We start from the raw sequence: 20,139 nt of genomic DNA on the forward strand, positions 1-20,139 counted from the left end.
CTAGTGAAGAAAATGATATTCGTACGCTGACGCCTACCGAAATTCAATAGACAGCACAGGCAGTGGCTAGTAATTTGCTACCAGAGAAATCGCGGGCTAGTACTTATAGTTATGTAAATGTTTTCTTATTTCCTCTCAGTAGTCGCGAAAAGCACTATGTAATGCCTCGGCCGGAAACGCTAAAGATGGACTCGTATTATTTGAGTAAAACGCACTCGTCCATCTTTTAGCGGTTTTCCGTCCTCTCCTACAATGTAGGTAATATTGCCCCCAGCGATTACTTTTCATAATAATATAATTAATAGGTTTATTTGTAATTGATAATCAGCCTGTATATTAAGTACTTAAACAGAAAACATACCTCTTTAATAGGTACCTAACATAATTAGAATAAAATGTAACCTAAAATTAATTTTACCTACAAATTTAAAACCAATTTTTTTGTATTAGGTTTTGCTATCTTATAATGTGTTTCACGGGTTTTATTTTGAAATGGCTACTAGTTAATTCCTATTTTCGTGGATTAACTTCATTGAAATAATGCCGATCATACCTAAAGGCTAAATGACCGATTTAACGGGTCAGTTTTATATGTACCTATAATTAAACGGAAACAGTCAGGTCACCGTGGGAATCTCGCCAAACGCGAGCGTTTCACTAACCGCATTTAGAGCGACATGAGATCCGCTGACTGAACCAAAATGAAATGGCACTCAAAGCGACCACTGACACGAGAACTCTTATAAACATTGGCACCTACTTACTGAGATTTTCGGTAACAATGTCGAGCCGAGCGCTTGCAAGGCTCAATATAAATTGGTGGAATCACTAACGGCACTGCAGACTATTAATTTTGTTGCAGTTTTTGGGCTAGCTTATTTTTTTACTTATACGGGCAAGATGAAATTGCCTTTATAAGTTTCAAAAAGTAGGTTCTATTAGAAAACACTACAAAAAAAGTGTATTCGTTGCTGTACTAAATTTAGACTTATTTACCTATAGATATTTTAGATGTAATTGGACGTATATATCGGCCATATTTTTAGTATTATCCATGAGTGCAGAGTGTCGCATACCAGCGCACGTCCCCCTGACGTTAGGTAAGTAGATATCTCAACCTATAGACACTTGCAACTCCAGCACGTCGACTACCTATTTATAGATTTATAATAAATATCTGTGTTGTGGGAAAAATCCAGGGTCTGTTACCGCTTACGAATACATCGTCAAGGGTTCTGGACTTCTGGCAAAACCGATTTTCCATCCGGAACACGATATTATGCAATTATTTTCACATTCATAATAATATAATAAAATAGAGAACACGTAGGCAAACTAGCTAAGTAGTCAAGTATGTTTCTAAAACTTAAAGGATATTCTAACATGGGTGCCCTATTGATATTCCGAGAAAAATTATGCCGAGTTTTGTTACGCCGACAACGATTCGCCGACGGGTTCTTTGGCAGAGTAACGATTGGCCGAATCTCATTACGCATAGTAGTCGTTTGCGACGCGACTACTCAGTCAATAAGCAGAACATTGATACGCATATTTACTATTCGTAGAATAATCATTTAGTAATTGTCATAACTACCCGAGAAACCATTGGTCGAAACACAATAGGTCGAATATTCATTTGGCATTAATATTGATTAGAAAAACTTCTCTCTAATTTATTATTACCCGACTACGGCAATGCAAAAGGAGGGTTATGATTTTGACCGATATGTATGTGGGTATGTATGTATGTATGTTCATCTGTTCCCTCATAACTTCTAAAGTACTCATTGAAATTTGACAAACGAAGTGTCATTCGAATCGTCTTTATCGTCCGCTGGTTATAGGCTATATGACGTCACAAAAAAATGAACACGGCGCCCTCTAGAGGTCATAAAGTCACGAACCAAAAAAATAAAATAAGCAATGATGACGTGTTGTATATCATTTGAAAGAGGTCAATTAGCACATTTCAAATATATACATATTGTTAGCTTTTGCACCCGGCTTTGCTTGCATGCACCCGATAAAACATTCATTTATCTGTAGGTAATTCGAACTACGAATCTACAATCGCTCTGGATTTTATATATCCGCGTGTTACGCGACTACGGCGATACAAGAAGGATTTTTCAAAAGAAATTTGTTTGGCCGCTATATATGGTGTTTTTTAATGACCTGCGTACGTGGCGCGCTCCACGCGGTCTAAAGCCGGGCGCCTTCGGCGCCCTCATACTAAAAGAGTCGGGCGTAGCCCGACGTACGAGGCTCGCTGTACGCGTTCCAAAGCCGGCCGCCTTCGGCGCCCTCATACTAAAAGAGTCGGGCGTAGCCCGACGTACGAGGCTCGCTGTACGCGTTCCAAAGCCGGGCGCCTTCGGCGCCCTCATACTTAAAGAGTCGGGCGTAGCCCGACGTACGAGGCACGATGTACGCTTTCCAAAGCCGGGCGCCTTCGGCGCCCTCATACTAAAAGAGTCGGGCGTAGCCCGACGTACGAGGCACGATATACGCGTTCCAAAGCCGGGCGCCTTCGGCGCCCTCATACTAAAAGAGTCGGGCGTAGCCCGACGTAGCACTTTACCTTAAAGTTTATAATCGTGGCATACGTCCACGGCGATCCTTTGAATATCTCTGTAAATATAAAAAAAATGATAACTCTTATAATTTTCCTGTATGATAATTTCAGATAAGAATTCTATCTTGTTTCATACTTTTTAGAGCGCGATTTGCAGTAGTCGGGTTTTAGTTTTTGAACTTATTTTTTATTTTACTAAATTAAATTTCACATACTCGTAGTATTCATTGAATATGCTAAAAAAGCAGTTTACATTAGTTTAGAGCTGCACCCCTAAGAAAACGAACCGTTGCTGGAAAAGTGGGTTAGGTTAGGTTAGAACTGCGACCCCCAAGAAAACGAACATTTGCCAGAAAATTGGGTTAGGTTAGAACTACGACACCCAAAAAAACTAACTTTTTCCAGAAAAGCAGATTGCGTTAAATTAACGACTCAATAAATAAAATTCATCATCATCATGTCAGCCATAAGACGTCCACTGCTGAACATAGGCCTCCCCCTTTGGGGGGTGTATGCCATAATCGCCACGCTTGGCAGGCGGGTTGGCGATCGCAGTCGAGTACACCGAATTTGAGGGACGCTGCTGCCCGTCCACCGGTGGTCTTGGACGTAGTTTAAGGACATACCCGGGTCCTGGACATAGTTTAAGGACATACCCGGGTCCAGGACATACCCGGGTAAATAAATAAAATTCGCCTAATGACTATTCTGTATCTTAAATTTTGGTAAAAACCGTATTTATAAGAAGTAACTCTTCTACATGTCCATGATTCTGTGAAATTAAATTACATTAACAAATTGTCCTTGAAACTAAACCAATGTTTTAATTTTTTGGTGAACCATAACTAATCCGAACTAAAATTATTTGATTGTGTAAAGATTATTTTGCCATTTGAAATTTTTTCTGTGAAATAAAAATCTATAGGAAAATTGCTGGCAAAACAAAGCTAAACCATATAAATATATGTAATAATTTTTATAAACCATAATTTTTTTTTTTAAAGGATAATATTTTATTTCATCCTTTTGGATGTGGGTTTTCTTTATTTTTGCAAAAAGTTTTTGTTTCGAAAATAAGGACTTGTATTGTATTGTAGTACGGGCGATTTTCCGCAACTCGACGTCCTGCGCCTATTTTGCGTGATAGGGGGTGGGCTAGTCCTGCCAGCCCAGCTCCTCGAGGAATCCCACCAAACCTTTGATGTTGAGTAGGACCTCGGGGAGGTCTCTCGGAGATCCGAGATGTTTTGCCCTGTATGGGGCCACTCCGCTGCATTCCAACACCACGTGAGAGGCTGTTTCTTCCTTCTCCATGCATCCACGGCATAGGGGACTGTCTGTGACACCTGTTATAAAAAGATGTTTGTTAAAAAGTCCATGACCTGTTATGACACTGGTTACCATCCTCAGTCGAACCTTTCCTAGTTGAAGGAGCGTCCTTGTGAGCTTACCGTTGATGCCAGGCATGGCTTGCTTGGCCTGTCTGCATCCAGTTTGGTTTAGCCAGTGTTCTGTGTGTAGTTTCCCTGTACGTGCCAGCAGCATTGAGCGTACCTTACTAAACGGTATCGGGAGGATCGGTTCCGGGCCAATCGCCCCCGCACCCGATCCTTGTCTGGCGAGCTCGTCCGCGGCGTCGTTACCTCGGGATCCACTGTGTCCTTTGATCCATTGTAAGGTGATCTTGTTGTTCTGACATACCTCTATTAGTCGTTCGTGGCATTCCTGTATAAGTTTGGATGTAACTATATGGCTTTTTAGGGCCATTAAGACTGCTCTACTGTCGGAGAGTATGCGGATGGAGGATCCTACTACCTTCCTTGCAGTGGTGGCAGCCGCCGCGTTTATGATGCCCATACACTCAGCTTGGAATACCGAGTTATGGGCTCCTAGCGGAGTGGTGATTGACATGTTCAGATCTTCTGAAAAGGTACCAGAGCCCGATCCGCTGTCTGTTGTGGACCCATCAGTGAAGATTCTCAGCTCCCGGGGATTGAGTCCTTCATAGTTGTCGTCCTCATATAATTGTATTTTGTACCTTTTGTCAAAGATGGCTTGTTTGTGAATTCGATCCGTGCCCGCCCTGAGCACTGGAAATTCGTTGTATACCTTTTCCAGGCATGTTGTGTGAAGAGCTCCTGTGATGTTAGACCATATGTTGAGGGTTTGCAACCTTACCGCTGAGAGACTGGCCTCTTGCTGTATGTGTAGATGCAGCGGTGGAAGGTTTAGCATGACCTCCATGGCTGCAGTCGGAGTGGACCTCGTGCAACCAGTGGTGGCCGCGCATGCGAGCCTCTGGAGTCTTTGTAGCTTGTCACGTACGTTGCTTAGGTTTGTTCTTGGCCACCAAACCAAAGCTCCGTAGCAGAGTAGGGGGCGGATTATAGTCTTATAGAGCCAAAGGGTAATTTTCGGATTGAGTCCCCACCTCTTACCGATCATCCTTCTGCACTGCCAGAAGACTACTCCCGCCTTGTCTATACGTTTGTTGATGTGATTGTTCCAGTTGAGTTTACTGTCGAGAGTCAGCCCTAAGTACTTAACTTCATCGGTCAGCTGTAGTTCAGTCTGGAAGAGTGTTGGTCTATTGGTGAACATTACCATTTCTGTTTTGGTGGGGTTAACCGATAGGTCAAATTCTCTACACCAGCGTTCTACGATCCGAAGAGCCGCCTGGGTGAGGTCGCTTACTACAGTAAATAACGACTTATATGTAAAATGTCAAACGTTATTCGACTAAACATTGCTTAAACGAAACTATTACTCTGCTAAATGGAAATCGTCCAATAATAGTTACTGCTAATTTCCGCAGAAGCGAACTGAACAGTATGTGAACCGAGAGTCTACGTAACGTTAGTCGACCAAAAGTTACATTGACAAATAAATGACTCTGCGAAACGATGTTCGGCGAATCGTTGCCGGCGAATCGATGATCTGCTAAAAGTTTCTCGGAGAATCATTAGGTACCCTCTAACATGACATCGATTATTGTGATACTTTATAAATAGTTACTAAGTGGAATGATGAGTTCGGTGATGACTTGATGAGTTAGTAAAAAACGTATAGTCTATCTCGCGCACGATTAACAGTCGCGCTGCTCCTGGGCTCAGCCTACTGAATCGTTTACGCGTGAATAATGATTGATTGGTTGATCGAATGATGTAAATTTCTTGTTATCAATAGTATAATTTTGGATATATTTAGTTACTAGACATTTTTTACATTTTGAGATGTTGGCGGCAATGATTAGACATTGCCACCAGCATGTATCCCGATTATACTTTGAATAAACCCATTTACCTGAAATCTTAAATCGTCAGTGGGTAATGATGGAAAAGTTACCGCCAACATTGTTACTGTCACGTGAGTTTTCCTAGCCCGGCAGGGGCTTTACCCAGAGGATACCCACGGACAATTAAAGTTACTTAATTAACCAAAGTAAATCTTACCAAAAGCTCAACAGGTGCTAACACTTATTTCCATCAGCAATTCAGAGGTTTACTAAAGGATACAAAATGAAATGTTAATTTTTGTGACACATCATTTATTTCTATTTCGAACACGGGCAGTTGTTCTACAAGTAAATCATTAAGCTAGCATAAGCACCTTATATTAATAATGTCAGACGATAGAGCTGGGTCGTGCCATAAATGGTTCTACAATGATTTACAAGCAGACCTAGAGATCTAAGTTTGTTAGTCCCTAAATTATCATTTACCATCACATACGATTGTACTAAATTCTCTAACTTTAAATTTGGAAAATGCTTCTAGGATAGAAGGAAAGCGTACACCAACCTCATAACAATGTTACCGCCAGTTCAAGCCCGACGTGTTATCCACCGCTGTGCCGGAGCCGACTTGCAGCAGCAGGAGTCCGTCCCGACACCGCAGAGCACCACAGAAGGACTAAGGCCTCAGCTTGAAGGTGTCGTGTCCTCCACCCAGCAGAAGAGCGAAACTCTCATGGCGAACTGCTCACCAGACACACTTGACGTTTTAGGAATATGGACAGACTTCCATAGTCCGATATAATAACCGAATTTACATTCGTAATAACAGACCCAGTCAGTTGAAAGAAACATTTCAAGATTTAATAACTAGAAACATGTGGTCGGCTAACCTAAGAGACATTATATGATCTAAGTTTCTCACCAGCTGGAAATTCCTAGAGTGGACTCATCTCTCAGCTGTGACTCGCCCTCCCCACCACATTGTTTTACCACCAGACTGGAAACAAAGCGAAATGGTCAAACAAGATCCAACAACGAGTCCAACCTGAGGACATCTATATATGTATTATCATATTCTACTTATTGTTTGTGGCAAAATAACTACAAAATGAGCTTCCTAGCTCATGGATGCAGCGGCTACTGCATAACCAAGCCTCTGATCGATGCTACCAGAGCATGATGTACTTCGCTTCACTGTTCTATGTAAAAGATACCCATCCAGGGCGAAAACCAACCAGGAAATGATCTCAAGCCATTCTGTCCCTGGGATGACACAATCAAAATAACAGTGACTAATGAAATTCATGGAATAATTTTATATGCAAGTATAACCCAAAGAAATAAATCATATTCAATTATTTGAACATATTCGCTCCTTGAGAAACATAACGTCATTATCCAAAAAATGGGGTTTTTGAGTTAATAACGCCATCTAGCTCGTATGATCGTAACGCACGCAATACGAAGACACCTATCGCCCTAGCTCTATTAGAACCGCCAGAGGGCGCTAATGTCGTTATGGCGAATAGAGGGAATAGGTGCCTGTCTCATAGGAACAATGTCATTAAAGGGAAATAAATTGTATTTTTTTGCTTAGTGACGGTTTTCTATGAGATTTAATGGTAAGTACGTCAATTTACATAAGAAATAGTGTATCTATACGTACTATGTCACTTTAAACTTATAATATGGTATCAAAATCAAAACTCAATTCAAAGCAATATCGTACTTTTCCCTTTAAGGACACTTGTACTTTTGAATTTAATAGAATAGAATAACGTCTTGAAATAAGTAAAGTGACATTATACCTATAATGACGGTTTTGCTTAAAACTTAAAGCCATAATGCTGACTAAAAATAAAAACGTACTGTTCTTTTACTTTAAGTGACATTGTGATTTTAAGAAGCTGACAGAAGTTTTAGCAGGTCGATCGTCATTATCTGTGTAGTGTCAATATGCTAGCTTAGTTTACCATAGCGACAGTTGGCATGCTTAAGTGAAAAATGTCGTTTTAAGCTTAAAGACACTACAGCTGGTACAGAACGCTTATAACGGTGTGGTTAATGAATGTCACTCGTTGTTTAATGTCACTGTGTTGTATTTTTTCTATAAGGTTCATAATAGAGTTGTATTATGGGTACCTACTAGACGACTATTTATAATTAGATAGATATAGCCACATTACGAGCCCTATTGATCTAACTGTGGAACTAGGTTGGTATGTGTAAGATTCCCATATTTATTAATTATAACATAATATTATTTATGTGTTGTGTGATACTTTTTCATTCATCAAAATTAGCAAGTTATTTTTGTGATGTCTGTTATGCTCCAATTTTATTTCTGACAAGGTGACACAAAACACATATTAATTATTATTATCACTAGGTAGGTACTTACCTATTAATTACCCATAAAACTATTGTTTTCTTACAGTAGAAAATGTCTCAATGTGTCTTGAATGACAAAAAAGTTAAAGCTATTTTAATAAAGTTAATACTACTGTTTTAGTTGAAACTGTTAATAAAGTTAATACTTATGATGATGAAGAATTCGTACCTCCTTCAGAAGAGCTAGTTCTAATAACGTAATGTGTCGCTTGTGAGTTTTTTGTTGTTTTTCCGGGTTGGTTTAATTTTGCTACTGGCTGTTTCTAAAGTATTTATAATGTTGTTATTTTGAATTTGAATTTCTGAATGTGTATTTGTGGTATCTCTTCTTGTAAGGTGTCAAAATTACTTCGTAATTCTAAGTTAAACTGATCGTGGTTACAAATAAGAGTCTGTTTCTGTTTAGGTGTTTTGCCTATTTATGAATTAATTGCTTACGGTGGATTTAAGTCTTAAACTTTATTTATGCTCTCACGGGTCTGTGATCGGAACTAAATTTAAACCTATTGATGTACCTAATACCCACATAAATAAATATCTAATTAAACTTTTGTCAGATGAAAATATTATTATATAAGTAGTCAATTTCGAGTGTGATATTCCGCCAGGCGAAGTCCAGGTCCAGCGACTTTGAAGTTTTTTTTGAGAAAGAAGGAATTACGTTCATGTTTCGACCAAAGGCAAATGGAATAGACCTAGAACTACGGTCGTTTCTGCTGCCAAGGCCATATGTGGTCCAACTATGTATGTGTGCTTGATCTGACTTCACCAAGGACAATGGTCCATGTTTCCTGCTTTTCATCAGTAGATTTATTTAGAGGGTCATAATCTCGTAATACTCTTCAATCTTATCATCGCAATGTGTAGATGTTGATGCGTAGGCTTTGATTGCGGTTAAGGTAGGTATATAGCTTTAGGATTTGGGATATGCTTAACGTCAACACAGCCATCTTGTCGGAGTAATTTGATAATCCGACAATGTTGTCCTGCCACTTCTTTTTGACGACAAAGAGTGTGGGTATCTTCCGCCGGGTAGTTTCAAAGTAGCGCCAATAACAGAAAAGCTAACGGAAAAACGTCTGAGGTGGTACGGTCATGTACAGAGGCGTCCTGTAGACTACATGGTTAAGGTACTTAGCGCTCGATATATCAACGACGAAGCGAGGACGTCGAAGACCACCTGCCACCTGGCTGACGACGGTTCAGCGAAACCTGAAAGACCTCAATATAGACGCCGACGTTGCACTCAATCGTGCAGAATGGAGGAAAAGAACAGGGAAGGCCGACCCCAAGTAAATGAGAACAAGGCCTAGCAGGATGATGATGACGTGGGTATCTTCCGCCCGGGGATTCTTAGCACCACTTTTACAGGGTACTTAGCGCCGTAACGAGGAGTCGTACATGTCAAATGAGATTGGGCCATAAGCCCACCATGCTGGTTCAGTGCGGGTTGGTGGATCGCCAGAGGCTTGTTTGGTATTCCACAGGGTGACCACGTGCAGGAGAGGCTGGTCTGGGGTCCGTTACATGACATTCGGGCCCCTTACATCGCATCCCCCAATTATTATCCTCCCCTTTGTTTATTTACTTTGGTAATTTTTGATCGTAAAAATATAGCCAAATCAAACAAGCTAAGAATACTCTAGTTTTAAAGAAAAACTAGTCTTATTTGCTAATTTTTTAAGACTGAAAGTCGCTTACTTTAGTAAATATTAATTAACATCCATGTAAAATGATTCTAATTGCGCTTTTTCTTTGAAATAAACGTTAAGTTATATCAAATAACTGGATATAGTGTCACTGTTCCATAAATTGAATCAATATTGCGAAGTCGTCATGTGACATTAAGCAAAACTAAACGGAATAGTGACATTACAATTTTCTTTTAATTGAATTATCTTAGAAATTAAACAAAAAAAAACACAGTTTACTCAAATGACTCACAAGATTAGTTTAAAATGTAACAAAATATAGCAAAAAACTCTTTCTTTTATATCTAGTACGGCAGTTTTAGACGTTTGAAGATTTCGAAAATTTTAAAGCTCTGTACCCAAAAAACACGTTTTTCGCTTAATGACACTGTGTTTCTCAAGGAGCGATATTTCAACCTATTTTGTATTTATAAATTAAGTTTTTGATTTAAATATTTAATGAATATTATTCCATCAATTTAGGATTTAACTTGAAGTAGCAACACCATCAGCTTCAATTTGTTTCTTATTGGCTGGATGCCTGTCATGTATATTGTTGCTACATCAATGACTTCCTTGCCATAGAACAAAACTATACTATATTCGAGACAATCCTAAAAACGTTAAACTGAGCTAACCATACAAAATGTAGTGTCACATTACCTACTAAATATAATGGGTACCTAATGATTCTCCGAGAATTTTTTAGCAGATTATCGATTCGCCGACAACGATTCGCCGAACATCGTTTCGCAGAGTGATTTATTTGTAAATGTAACTTTTGGTCGAGTAACGTTACGCAGACTCTTGGTTCACATACAGTTCAGTTCGCTTCTGTGTAAATTAGCGGGACTATTATTGGACGATTTCCATTTGGCAGAGTAATCGTTTCGTTAAGGCAATGTTTAGTCGAATAACGATTCACATTTTACATATAAGTCATTATTATCGAAACAAAAACTTTGCAAAACTAAAGAAGACCCACATGGATGAAATAATCTATTAATTTGACTTGACCGTTATTCGAAGCTTATTAATTGAGATAGGCACGTCGTTTCCCGCCATTGTATTGCTATCTCTTTCTAACTTATGGCTATATTTCGCTCTTTTTCCCCCCACCATTGGTGGACCACCACCTGGCAGTGGGGATGAGTTTCTACTTAAACGAAATTCCAGAATGGCTCGTCATTGGCGTCTCGTTTCCCGCCGCGATAGGTCGTGCTAGCAAAAAGTACGACTTTGATAAAATCCGTTATAAAACTATAGCTCGTTCCAAGTGCGAGCATAATAAGATTAAATATTTATAGTCGTTTTCAGTACTAGCAAATATAGTGAAAGGTTATTTGTGACAACATACTCACGTAAGTAATCTTCGAGTAGCTATTCATTCTTTTCTAGTACTGTTGCACAAAGGATTTCGAATCTACCCTTCAATTTTATTGGAAAATTAATAATTATTTAAACGGTTTTTGCCGTTCGATACTTATTGTAGTTTTTATTGTAGAATGGATGATGTAGAAGGAAAGCCTGAAGACAAACCAGATGTCTCTAAAACAAAGCGTAAGCATGTATCTAGCGAGTCAAGCAGTAGTGACAGTGACTGCTCCAGTTCCTCAGATTCGTCGAAGTCAGATTCGAAACGCAAGTGCCGTTATCGCAGCAAGAAAAGGGGGGGCCGAAAAACATCCCATCGCAGGCTCCATACATTAACCAAACAAGTAAACGAGCTGCGAGCACTTGTTAATCCTGATAACTATTACGCTCGTGTCGATGATTGTGATGCATATTCTGTGGTTTCGGATAATGTCAGTCGAGAACTTTATACCGAGGCGGAATCTCAGCCGGGCCCATCTAAACCTTTTGTTTTGGGCCTCGGAACCAAATTAAAGGAACCAACAATACCCGACGCTACGGAGGAGCAAATAAAACTTTTGCGTGAAGTGCAACGCTTCGATGATAAAGGCTGGAATGACATTCGCTATTCCGAAAGTCAGAAAATCTACAGTAGGTCTCCGGGCTACACTGATTTGGAGGTTAACGAAGAGGTTAAACAGTATGACACATATCCACATTTGGTGCATTCTGACAAAGCGTATGGCGCCCTTACGTTTTGTTTGATAAAACAGCAAGAAGCTCTGCACGCTGCAGTGGCAGAAATACTTCACTATACTAAATCTGGTGGAGAGTTTTCGTACGAAAGCTTTCGTGAAAAGGTAAGTAGCGTCGTGCTAGGTGGTGACCTTTTCAAAGTCTCTGAAGACATGTTACAACTGGTTTGCGGACACAGAGCCGAGGTGATAAACATGAGACGAAATGGAATCACGAAGCATATCAAAGAGCCTTTGCTTAAAGCGGTCATACGCAAGATACCGCCATCTAGTTCGTCGCTGTTTAACGCCGAAGCATTCACAGCCAAGATTGAGCACCATGGTGGAGTTCGTAAGTGTTTCTGGCCTCTAAAAAAGACCACTGTTTCGCAAACAGATGAGTTTAAGGGCACTACAGGCGTTCCCTCGCAGGGAACAGCGCCTCACAAACCGCCCTCGCAGGGCTATTGCAATCACGCACATGCAAGCAACACTTTCACATGTAACGCCCAGGCATGCCAGGAAAATGCTGCCGCGCAGCCGTATATGCCCCAGCGGGGTAATTACAATCATAGCTATCCTTCGCAAGGATATAATAACAGTGGATTTAAGGCTGGGCCCAGCGGTTCCTTTCGCGGACGTCGATCAAGACAATATCAGCAAAAGCCACAAAATCAGCCTAGAATTGCTCGAAAACGAGGAGCTTCCCCCGCGGGGTACAGATACAATAAGAGAGGTAAATATTGACATGGGGTTCAGGGCAGGCCGGCTGGCACAGTTTTACAGCATATGGGAGAACATGAACGCACCGGACCACGTGCTACAGATGTTAAAGGGGTCGCATACCCTTCTTACAAAAGCCACCTCTGGTTTATCCGAACCGTTTCGACAACAACCTAAAATGTCCACAGTCAGACGAGATGTCGCATATCATCAATCAGATGAAAGAACAGGGTGTCCTAGAGGTAGTGGATCCGTCTCCCAGCTTCATATCAACGATGTTTATAGTGCCCAAAAGCGACGGCTCGCCCCGGCCTATTTTCAATTTAAAGGCTTTAAACCGGTATGTAATGACCGAAAATTTTGGATTGATAAACGTGCACCGCGTGCCAAATTTCATTCAGCCGAAAGACTGGCTATGCAAGATAGATTTGTCCCAAGCGTACTTCCATCTGCCGATAAGCCCATCGCACAGACGATTTCTACGCCTTATCTATGGCCAAGAGCTCATGCAGATGACCTGTTTACCGTTCGGGCTCAGTACTGCGCCAAAGACCTTTGCGACTTTTACCAATTGGATAGCACAGGTTCTAAGGGACATGAATATAAGAATAATAGTATACCTCGACGATTTCCTTATTGCCCACCAAGACAAGAACATGCTCGCCAGGCATGTCGAGGTGGTCGTAAGGAAATTAGAAACGCTAGGGTGGTTAATCAATTATCAAAAATCTCAATTGACCCCCCAAAAAGCCCTGGTATACTTAGGCGTCTGGTGGGATGCCTGAAGAAACCAGAAAAGACTTCCAGACGAAAAGATCCCTATTTTGATTGGCAAAATTCAACAAATGCTTTCCGCTGCGAGAACCAACCGGAAAACTTTAGAGAGGTTAGTGGGACTTTTGAACTTCGCAAGTTTTACGGTTCCAAGGGGAAGGTTAAACTACCGAGCCCTGCTAAACCTTCTGAACTCTGTGCCGCGATTTTCGAGCGAGACTTTTGCCATCCCCGACAGGGTCAAAGCGGACTTGATGTGGTGGTTGCACCATTGTCGCACGCCTTCACCGATCCACCTGCCTCCGCCGTCCCACTTCTTAACAACGGATGCGTCAGACCTGGCCTGGGGTGCACAGTTGGACGATCAAGCTCTGACTGGATTTTGGACAAAATCGGAGCAGACGTTGCACTGCAATCAGAAAGAGATGCTAGCTGTTCAAAGGGTATTAGAAGGTCACTGTCAGTACCTGAGCAACTCTACAGTACTTGTGCAATGCGACAACAAAACTGTGCTAGCCTACTTGCGCAACCAGGGCGGAACAAAATCGAATCCACTCCTGGAATTAACATTCCAGATATTTTGCATCCTAGAGCAGTATCGCATCCATCTAAACTTAGTTCACATACCGGGCAAATACAACAGCCATGCAGATCACCTGTCACGGTTGCGTCAGACTCCGGAGTGGGGGGAGCCACAGAAAAAGTATTTTCAAAATGGGGTGTTCCCCAGATCGATCTGTTCGCGTCTCGCAGGGCGCATGTAGTAATGAACTATGCCTCACTGGACCAGAACGATCCGACGGCATTATTTCACGACGCGTTTTCACAAGTATGGAATTACAACCTGGCGTGGCTGTTCCCGCCTCCCTACCTGGTCCCGAAAGTGCTAGCCCATCTCAACCAAGCAACGGGCGTGTATCTGCTAGTAGTTCCACGATGGAGTCGCGTTTATTGGAGAGCGGACATCAGGTCACGCGCTCAAGCAGCCCCGTTCACTCTGCGGTCCCTGGAAAAGTTCCTGATCGACGTCACGACGGGATTGCCTCCACCGAAAGTTCAGGACATGGTCCTAGAAGTGTGGAAGTGTGGGGGTGGTCGGAGAACCTAACTGACTGGAATTCGGATCAATTAAAATTGCTCGAACAATCTTGGCGTACGTCTACCAGGAAAACTTATGATATAGCGTGGAAAAAGTGGGTCCTCTGGGCCACTAGTCATAAGGTAGACTGTAAGAAGCCATCAGGTTCAGACTTAGCGAAGTATTTATCTGATCTTCATTTGATACATAAACTTTCGTACAGAACTATATTACTTTACAAATCAGTAGTGTCAACATTATGTAATACTGAGGATTCCGGCCTATTGAGTTCACACATTCTTGTTAAACATGTCCTTAAATCAATAGCTTTGCAGAAACCTATCGGCCAAAAACCACCTATTTGGAATATAGACATTCTTCTTGACCATCTAAGTAAATGTAAAATTAATTTAGAAAGTTCTTTCGAATCATCCAGGCACACTGCAATGCTACTACTTCTTTGCTCCGGCAGACGAATCCATGATTTGACATTGTTAAAAATTGATTGTCAGCACTTTGTTGAATCTGATAACGCTATTGTTTTTTGGCCGTCATTTGGGTCTAAGACGGACTGCGCTGATTATAGGCAGTCTGGATGGAAATTATTGCTGAACCCTGACTGTCAAAACTTAAATCCTGTGTTTTGGGTGAAGCATACTATTTCTTTGTTAAAACGTAGGCGTGAGTTAGCCAACATATATGATTTATTTGTTACACTGAGAGGTGCTGTTAAAGGCGCTTCCCGAACGATCATATCGGGTTGGATAAAGAGCTTGTTCAAGGAAGCAGGCATTACAGCATCCCCAGGCAGCATTCGCTCTGCTGTGGCATCAAAACATTGGGTGGATAATTTCCCTGTAGACGACATTCTAGAGCGTGGTAATTGGCGCTCAGAAAATACATTCTGTCGGTTTTATAGGCGTCAAGTAATGCCTGTAACCTCTACTGTTGATTCTGTATCACACTTATTTAAACCAATTAAATAGTAGGTAACCTAATATACTTATTCTTAATAAACTGTGATGATGACAATAATGTTTGCTCATTTGAAATGGCAATAAATGATTTATTACTAAATCCAAGGTTTTATACATTTCTGTCCAGTCGATTTATCATCACATTATAAGGTCACATTGGCGTCCTCTTTTTCACCACCACCAGGCGATAACAAACAGGTCTCAATTAATAAGCTTCGAATAACGGTCAAGTCAAATTAATAGACGCGTTTTACCTACCAATAAAACGCATATTAATTTACTTACCTTATTCGAAGCTTATGAGTAAAATCTGCCTGGTGGCATTAAATAATTTCGAGCCAATGACGAGCCATTCTGGAATTTCGTTTAAGTAGAAACTCATCCCCACTGCCAGGTGGTGGTCCACCAATGGTGGGGGAAAAAGAGCGAAATATAGCCATAAGTTAGAAAGAGATAGCAATACAATGGCGGGAAACGACGTGCCTATCTCAATTAATAAGCTTCGAATAAGGTAAGTAAATTAATATGCGTTTTATTGGTAGGTAAAACGCGTCTATTATTTAAGTAAATGCGTTAAGTAGGTATATGTATATAAAGTAAGTTACAAAGACAGAAGAAATACTGTAAAAACGTTAATCTTGTGGTTAAAATGCATATTTTATAATCAATACTCGTTTTTGAACAATAAAAATAACCTTTTACAAGTTGGTGTGTTAAAAAGAAAAACATCCTGTATGTCAAATCTATAGATAGGTATAGAGTCTGGCTAGCCAAATTTTGTTGACAGATATTTCCTTGTTGCATCACCAATTGTCTATGCTTTTAAAAAAAGTTAAAAGTCTGTTGTCAATTTATGTTATTCATTGAAATTGTTCGCGGTATATAAGGCGTTTATTTTAAATAATACTTAAATAATATTAATAATAACTATACCGAATGAGGTCCGCAACCTATTATTTAAGCTCGTAAACAATTACGACAATGTGCGAAACGACGTGAAGCGTTTTATAACGAAAAACTGCAATGTTTACAAGTCGGAAACAATTTAGTAGGTTGGTGCTCTATTAATATTTTGATACTTTAAGTGCTAGTACTAAACTTCTAACATTTCCCTATAACTTTGATTAATTATGTGAATTTATTAATACCTGAATCTCATAAACAGGAAAAGTGTGTAAAAAAACGGATAAACTAGAAGTTCTGTAAAATATCAATAAAATCAAAACATTGGAACGTAATCATATGTGTTTGTCGTTGACTATACTTTACATAGTGGTAGAAATTAATGTGAGCTGACTTTGAGTGCAGTCAACGTATATTTAACTTATTTCCTTAGGTACCTTACGTGTGCACAGAAAATCAAAAATATTTTCTAGTATCAAAACTATAATTCCTACTACAGACAGTGTGACCGGCCCAAGATTTTTTGAATTTCCCGCCATAACTTTGGGTAATATTTCAGTAGCCAGACTCTACCTAGACTAGATTAATAATAATTAAAGTTTAAAAAAGTCTGTAATTAAACCAATATTTAAAAAAGGTGACAAATCGGAACTAGGTAATTATCGACCAATCACTCTGATTCCGGTTATAGCCAAAATATACGAAAGAGCAATGTACAATAGAATAGAAAGTTTTCTAGACAAATTTAATATCTTAAGAGATGAACAAAATGGCTTCCGGAAAAGAAAATCCACGGCTCTGGCATGTTTTAACTTAAATAATATAATCACAGATTGCATAGATAAGGGAATCCCAGTAGGAGTGCTACTATTAGATATGTCAAAAGCTTTTGACACCGTTTGTCACCGCCGGCTACTAAATAAACTAGAACGTTATGGAATTCGAGGGCCAGCATACTCATGGATCAGAAGTTACCTATCTGAGAGAAAGCAGTGCACTCAAATCGACAGAATACAAAAAAATAAACTAAAATCACACAAGTCGAAGTACAAAATAAATGAATACGGAGTGCCACAAGGCAGTATCTTAGGCCCGTTACTATTTGTTATTTACATCAATGATTTACCTGAATCAACGCAACATACCTCTATTTTATTTGCTGATGATACCACAATAATCGTCAAGGGTACCGATATAAACACATACGAGCATAATGTAAATAAGGCGTTAAATGATGTAAATACTTGGCTTAAAGAAAATAACCTATCAATTAATCTCAACAAAACGAAATTTATACAGTTTAGGTCATACAAGGCACAGCCACAGCAAATAAATATTTTACACGACAATGTTGAAATAGAAGAAGTTGAGGAGTCTATTTTCTTAGGCATCACACTAGATACGCACTGTAATTGGAAAAAACATGTGGATAATGTATGCAAAAAAGTCAACAAATTTATTTTTGTACTATGGCGACTTAAAGAAACCGTTTCGCAAAAAACGGCCCTCATAACATACCGTGCCTATATCGAGTCCGTATTAAGATACGGTGTCCTCCTATGGGGGAACTCGGTGGAAGTAGATCGAGCATTTATAGCTCAAAAAAAATGCATACGAACGATATATGGCAAAAAACAAAGAGATCCATGCCGATCTATTTTTACTGAGCTTAAACTGCTAACACTCCCATGCCTGTATATATATGAGGCAGCGGTATTTGTAAAACAAAATTTAGAACTTTTTCCATCGTTTAACAACTTGACGAATAGATCACTCAGGCAATATCAAATGACGCTACCTCCATGCAAGTTAAAAATAAGGCAAAAAAGTGCATATTATATGTGTATTAGAATTTTCAATAATATTCCCGCATCTATTAAGACACTTCCAGATGCCGAGTTTAAAAATACATTCAAAAACATATTATGTAACGCATGCTTCTACACGCTTGACGAATATTTTAGTTATAAGTTTTAGTATATAATTACCCATATAATTTTATACCTATATAGAACCGTTGACATTCGACAATTGTAATTTGAAATTTAATGTACTTAATAATAATATGCATGACTTGCAACATTTACTATTTAGATATTAAAGAATTACATTAGCATAATATGCTTAGTACTTAAGATCTTGCATGCACGCAGTTAATGTTCACATACATGGCTTTGTCATGTCATGGAAAAACAATTTTCACATGCCATATGGCAGAACGTATTAAGGGTCAACATTGTAAATTTATAACATCCACTGTACTGTACCATATGTTCTTGTGAATAAACGTTCATTCATTCATTCATTCATTCAATGAAACAGATTATGATGATACAGATAATGATTTATAAAAATGATTAAAATTATTATATTTATATGTTTTTTTTAATGTATCCTCTTGTTGGTACAGTGGAACCTGGATAATTGCAATCTCAAGGGACCGGCCATTTTTTGTCAATTAACCAGGTTTTTCATTTAAGCAGGTTGTGTCAGTTAACGAGGTTCAAAAAATCGTTGTGTCAATTATAGAGGTTTTCATTAATAGAGGTTGCGTTCTTACAAATTTCTTTTATGGAGGTGCAAATAACCATTGAAAGTAGATTTACACGCTTACGTTCTGGGTTTCTGGTCTATATATAGCTCCTGTCTATAGGTACTTGCACTTTTACACTACACTAATTACTACTTTATTTTACCGTTTATACGTTTATACTCGTGGCGCCGTCGTTGTGTACCAATGGAACTAAATATGACAGCCGGTTTAGCCTGGCGGGTATTGGTAGGTAGTAATTCTGTTGATAAACATATTTGTTATGTTTTGTTGATATCACGAAATCTTTGAAAGATGCAAATATTACCCCTTGTTTGTGGTATTATCAATTGATTTAAATAAAAGGCATATTTATGTTTATAACATTGTATTATTTATTAAAAAATGTTTTACATATAGAAATATACCTACACTGAAAATTAAACCCTGACAACTTAATAAAAAAATAGACATTAATAAAGCGCATTCACAAAGTTTTCAGTGTAATACAAATAACTTTAGGCATGCCTACCTATTACACTTTATACACACAGATACACTAAATTTTACACACGGCATTTTACACAGATTTCCAACTTGTATTCATACATTTCTTCACGGTTAATTAATACGCTTTCCAGATGCGTTATGACGCGGTTCCTACTGAACCCACTAAAGCTGTGAATTTCACCCAAATATGTATCTTCAACAGCCGTTGCTCCGCATTTAGCACATTTTCTATGTGCATTGCTGTAATCCATGTAGGTACACTTACAGAGTCTTAAGTGGTGGTACCGATACGTTGTATTTATTATTTAAATATTTAATAAATAAAATTTTCGAAATTAACTTTAACCACAGCGGTTGGACAGAGTCATTGACAATTTTTTTTATTATAGTGGGTAGACGTACTCGTACTTCTACCCTCCATATATTTTATGAAAATTGTAATGACAGTTGGAAGGAAATATTCATTATAAAACTTAATCGCGTGTAATTAAGTTTTAAGTGTTTTAAGTCTCGTTTTATGATTAATAATGTATAAAATTCGTGATAATTTAAATCAGAGTTGGGAGCAATGATGCTGTAGAAAAACCAAGAACAAAGCTTCACCCCCGTGAGTACTATAATATTTAACGTATAAATGTATAAAACAATATGACACACTATGACAG

The 20,139-nt window shown here is 39.2% G+C and overlaps 1 long non-coding RNA gene across 1 annotated transcript in view; it reads right to left on the minus strand.

Annotated features, from left to right (window-relative positions):
- The window catches only part of LOC134805539 (uncharacterized), a 624,519-nt gene that overhangs the window by 46,985 nt on the left and 557,395 nt on the right, over positions 1-20,139 (minus strand). The window lies entirely within an intron of this gene.

Source organism: Cydia splendana, chromosome 2 (genome assembly GCF_910591565.1).
Source record: "Cydia splendana chromosome 2, ilCydSple1.2, whole genome shotgun sequence".
In the NCBI taxonomy this organism is placed as follows: Eukaryota; Metazoa; Arthropoda; class Insecta; order Lepidoptera; family Tortricidae; genus Cydia; species Cydia splendana.